The following is a 6,353-nucleotide window of genomic DNA, read 5'->3' on the forward strand; positions in this document are numbered from 1 at the left end:
CCACATTCTCTCCACTCCCTGTGGGAGCGAGTCCCACATTCTCCACACTCCCCACGGGAGGGAGTCCCACATTCTCCCCACTCCCTGTGGGAGCGAGTCCCACATTCTCCCCGCTCTCTGGGTAAAGGAGTTTCTCCTGAATTCCCCATCGGATTTATCAGGGACTGTCTGATATCGATGGCCCCCCTCTCATTCTGGTCTCTCCCCCCCACCCCGACAAGTGAAAACATCTTCTCTACGTCGACCCTATCGAACCCCTTTCAGGATTTTAAAGACCTCGATCAGGTCCCCCCCTCAGCCTCCTCTTTCCCAGAGGAAAGAGCCCCGGCCTGTCGGGTCTTTCCCGATCGATTATAAACCCTCTCCGCCCTGGGATGGTCCTTGTGAGTCTTTCCTTCTGTGCGTTCTCCAGTGCCTCGATATCCATTGCTGGAGGGTGGAGACCGGAAGCGTGCACAGTGACTTGGTGAAGTCAGAGCCATGGGGGACACAGTTCTCACCGTGAGTGAGGTTCTTGGACAGCTTGGCTCACTCAGCAGCTGCCCCGTCAGTTTTGTATCTAATTTAAACTGAAGGCAGCTCTTATCACGTTTATGTACCTTGTATCATGACGGGTTTATTAAATGCAATTTAAAATTAGACTGGGTGGCCATAAATTTCACTTGAACTTGGGGGAGGAGGCGTAACAATAATGTTAGTACATTAGGAATTCTCGAATCAAGAGCAAACGCTCCAGAAACAAGGAGGATTTAAACGTAATTAATTAATCCAGAATAAAATTCTAATCTTGTTAATAATGAACATGAAGCTGTGACAATTGATGCAAAAACCCCATCTGGGTCACTCATCCCCTTTATTGAGGGAGGGAAATCTGCCCTCCTTACCCGGTCTGGCCTACACGTGACTCCAGACCCACAGCCCACGTGGTTGGCTCATCTACTGCCCCCCCTGAAATGGCCGAGGGGGGTTGGGGGGGGGGGGGGGGTGGGGGGGAGGAGGAGAGACGCTCAGTCGGGTCAAGTCCTGAGAGGAAGGAGGCACCTGTGGGTGTACCTGCCCCACGCCGACTGCAGCCCTTCAAGAGGACAGCTCTCCCACTACCTTCTCAAGGGGCAATTATGGGGAGTTGAGGCCACAATCAGATCGAGTCGAATTGGGGAGGGGGGGGTGGGGGAGGTGGTGGCGGTGGTCAGCATGAAGGGGAGGGGGAAGTGGCCTACTCCCGCTCCTCGGTAGCGCCGGAGGGTGTCGGCCTGGATTCGGGGAGCTCGGAGCCTCCGGAGTTGAACCTCGGAGCTGTGACCTGCCTCCAGAGCAGAGCGAGAGTGCAACCCGCTGGGCCTTGGCCACAAGAGATCCTGGCAACAAGGTTCGATGCCGGGTCAAACCCGAAGTCCCGGCCAAGCCAGCGGACGTGGGCAAGCCAACGGCAACTGAAGATTAATTTCCAAATTCAAGAGGCATTGCTTCAACGCCTGTTCCTTCATTACAAAGACGTTGAAACTCCAATTGGACAATGAAGGGTCCTGGTGTTGCCCAATTGGCTGCGGGAAGGCGGGACTCTGTGATGACTGACAGGCCGGCTAGCCAATGGGGTGTGAGTTGCGCACTCGGTGACAGAGAGGAAGCTCATGTGACTGAAACTCCAGGAACGCACGCCCTCCAGGGTTGGCAACCCTCAGCTGCCCGTTGAGGTACCTCCTTGTTGACCGGTGATCGAAGGGCTTGGGGGCCTGATTCATCCCTCTCCATGTTTCCCGCTCCTGTCTCCTGAGGGTGTAGCCAGGAGCTAAGGAAGAAAGCGGGTGATGTGGGGTTAAGGCGATCCAGGTCATCGACTACCCTCGATCACCGTGGCAAACCCCATTTCGGCATGGGAGAGACCCCTGCAAGCCTGGTGGGCTATTCATCCTGAATGGCATCAAAGCCTCAGTGCCAATCTGTGCCATTGTCCGCACACATCTCACCAGCAGGCACCAGATAGGAGTGGCATATTGCTGTCTGCAACCTTTACGACAGCTGGACAGGTTTATCAACAGCTTCATAACTTCACCATCAATCAGTCGTCTCCCTTCCTGACTTACACCCGAGACATTGAAACCTATCTCCAGTCCTGGAGGCACAGAGATTAGCAAAGGCTCTGGCACCAGCTATCAGTTACTCTACACATACGCTGCATATCACTCCCAGGTATCTGTTACTCTACACATACTCTGCATATCACTCCCAGCTATCTGTTACTCTACACATACGCTGCATATCACTCCCAGGTATCTGTTACTCTACACATACGCTGCATATCACTCCCAGGTATCTGTTACTCTACACATACGCTGCATATCACTCCCAGGTATCTGTTACTCTACACATACTCTGCATATCACTCCCAGGTATCTGTTACTCTACACATACTCTGCATATCACTCCCAGGTATCTGTTACTCTACACATACTCTGCATATCACTCCCAGGTATCTGTTACTCTACACATACTCTGCATATCACTCCCAGGTATCTGTTACTCTACACATACTCTGCATATCACTCCCAGGTATCTGCTACTCTACACATACTCTGCTTATCACTCCCAGGTATCTGCTACTCTACACATACTCTGCATATCACTCCCAGGTATCTGTTACTCTACACATACTCTGCATATCACTCCCAGGTATCTGTTACTCTACACATACGCTGCATATCACTCCCAGGTATCTGTTACTCTACACATACGCTGCATATCACTCCCAGGTATCTGTTACTCTACACATACTCTGCATATCACTCCCAGGTATCTGTTACTCTACACATACTCTGCATATCACTCCCAGGTATCTGTTACTCTACACATACTCTGCATATCACTCCCAGGTATCTGTTACTCTACACATACTCTGCATATCACTCCCAGGTATCTGTTACTCTACACATACTCTGCATATCACTCCCAGGTATCTGTTACTCTACACATACTCTGCATATCACTCCCAGGTATCTGTTACTCTACACATACGCTGCATATCACTCCCAGGTATCTGTTACTCTACACATACTCTGCATATCACTCCCAGGTATCTGTTACTCTACACATACTCTGCATATCACTCCCAGGTATCTGCTACTCTACACATACTCTGCATATCACTCCCAGGTATCTGTTACTCTACACATACTCTGCATATCACTCCCAGGTATCTGTTACTCTACACATACTCTGCATATCACTCCCAGGTATCTGTTACTCTACACATATTCTGCATATCACTCCCAGGTATCTGTTACTCTACACATAAGCTGCGTATCACTCCCAAGTATCTGTTACTCTTCACATACTCTGCATATCACTCCCAAGTATCTGTTACTCTACAGATACTCGGCATATCACTCCCAGGTATCTGTTACTCAACACATACTCCACATATCACTCCCAGGTATCTGTTACTCTACACATATTATACATATCACTCCCAAGTATCTGTAACTCTACACATACTCTGCATATCACTCCCAAGTATCAGTTACTCTACACATACTCTGCATATCACTCCCAAGTATCTGTTACTCTACGCATACTCTGCATATCACTCCCAGGTATCTGTTACTCTACACATACGCTGCATATCACTCCCAGGTATCTGTTACTGTACACATACTCTGCATATCACTCCCAGGTATCTGTTACTCTACACATACGCTGCATATCACTCCCAGGTATCTGTTACTCTACACATACGCTGCATATCACTCCCAGGTATCTGTTACTCTACACATACTCTGCATATCACTCCCAGGTATCTGTTACTCTACACATACTCTGCATATCACTCCCAGGTATCTGTTACTCTACACATACTCTGCATATCACTCCCAGGTATCTGTTACTCTACACATACTCTGCATATCACTCCCAGGTATCTGTTACTCTACACATACTCTGCATATCACTCCCAGGTATCTGTTACTCTACACATACTCTGCATATCACTCCCAGGTATCTGTTACTCTACACATACTCTGCATATCACTCCCAGGTATCTGTTACTCTACACATACTCTGCATATCACTCCCAGGTATCTGTTACTCTACACATACTCTGCATATCACTCCCAGGTATCTGTTACTGTACACATACTCTACATATCACTCCCAGGTATCTGTTACTCTACACATACTCTGCATATCACTCCCAGGTATCTGTTACTCTACACATACTCTGCGTATCACTCCCAGGTATCTGTTACTCTACACATACTATACATATCAATCCCAGGTATCTGTTACTCTACATATAAGCCATCCCCCCTTAACCCCTCAATTAGGTTCCAGTCTGAAACTCGCTCCTGGATAACTGTTATTCTATATATAACACACCCGGACTCCTCAATTAGATTCCAGTCTGTAATTCACTCCTGGGTATCTGTTATTCTATATATAAACCCCCACGAGTCCCTTGATTAGATTCCAGTCTGTAACTCACTCCCGGATATCTGTTATTCTATATATAAACCCCGCGAACCCCTCGATTAGATTCCAGTCTGTAACTCAGTCCCGGATATCTGTTATTCTATATATAAACCACCCGAACCCCTCGATTAGATTCCAGTCTGTAACTCACTCCTGGGAAACTGTTATTCTATACATAAACCACCCCGAACGCCTCGATTAGATTCCAGTCTGTAACTCACTCCCGGGTATCTGTTATTCTATATATAAACGCCCCCGAATCCCTCGGTTAGCTTCCAGCCTGTAACTCACTCCCGGGTATCTGTGATTCTATATATAAACCCCCCGAATCCCTCGATTAGATTCCAGTCCGTAACTCACTCCCGGGAATCTGTTATTCTATATATAAACCACCCCGAATCCCTCGGTTAGATTCCAGTCTGTAAATCACTCCTGGGTGTCTGTTATTCTATATATAAACCCCCCGAATCCCTCGATTAGATTCCAGTCCGTAACTCACTCCCGGGAATCTGTTATTCTATATATAAACCACCCCGAATCCCTCGGTTAGATTCCAGTCTGTTACTCACTCCCGGGTATCTGTTATTCTATATATAAACCACCCTGAACCCCTCGATTAGATTCCAGTCTGTAACTCACTCCCGGGTATTTATTATTCTATATATAAAACACCTGAACCCCTCGATTAGATTCCAGTTTGTAACTCACTCCCGGGTATTTATTATTCTATATATAAAACACCTGAACCCCTCGATTAGATTCCAGTCTGTAACTCACTCCTGGGTATCTGTTATTCTATATATAAACCACCCAAATCCCTCGATTAGATTCCAGTCTGTAACTCACTCCCAGGTGTCTGTTATTCTATATATAAAACACCCCGAACCACTCGATTATATTCCAGTCTGTAACTCACTCCCAGGTAACTGTTATTCTATATATAAACCACACCGAACCCCTCGATTAGATTCCAGTCTGTAACTCACTCCCGGGTATCTGTTATTCTATATATAAACCACCCAAATACCTCGATTAGATTCCAGTCTGTAACTCACTCCCAGGTGTCTGTTATTCTATACATGAACCACCTTGAACCACTCGATTATATTCCAGTCTGTAACTCACTCCCGGTTATCTGTTATTCTATATATAAACCACCCCGAACCCCACAATTAGATTCCACTCTGTAACTCACTCCCGGGTATCTATTATTCTATATATAAACCCCCTGAACCCCTCGATTAGATTCCAGTCTGTAACTCACTCCTGGGTGTCTGTTATTCTATATATAAACCCCCCGAACCCCTCGATTAGATTCCAGTCTGTAACTCACACCTGGGTATCTGTTACTCTATACATAAACCACCCCGAACGCCTCGATTAGATTCCAGCCTGTAACTCACTCCCGGATATCTGTTATTCTATATATAAACCACCCGAACCCCCCGATTAGATTCCAGCCTGTAACTCACTCCCGGGTATCTGTTATTCTATATATAAACCACCCAAACCCCTCAATTAGATTCCAGTGTGTAACTCACTCCCGGGTATCTGTTATTCTATATATAAACCACCCCGAAACCCTCGATTAGATTCCAGTCTGTAACTCACTCCCGGATATCTGTTATTCTATATATAAACCCCCCGAACCCCTCGATTAGATTCCAGTCTGTAACTCACTCCCGGATATCTGTTATTCTATATATATAAACCCCCGAACCCCTCGATTAGATTCCAGTCTGTAACTCACTCCTGGGTATCTGTTACTCCCGGGTATCTGTTATTCTATATATGAACCACCCTGAACCCCTCGATTAGATTCCAGTCTGTAACTCACTCCCGGGTATCTGTTATTCTATATATAAACCACCCAAATCCCTCAATTAGAT

This window comes from Carcharodon carcharias (assembly GCF_017639515.1).
Source record: "Carcharodon carcharias isolate sCarCar2 chromosome 36 unlocalized genomic scaffold, sCarCar2.pri SUPER_36_unloc_2, whole genome shotgun sequence".
Taxonomy (NCBI): Eukaryota; Metazoa; Chordata; class Chondrichthyes; order Lamniformes; family Lamnidae; genus Carcharodon; species Carcharodon carcharias.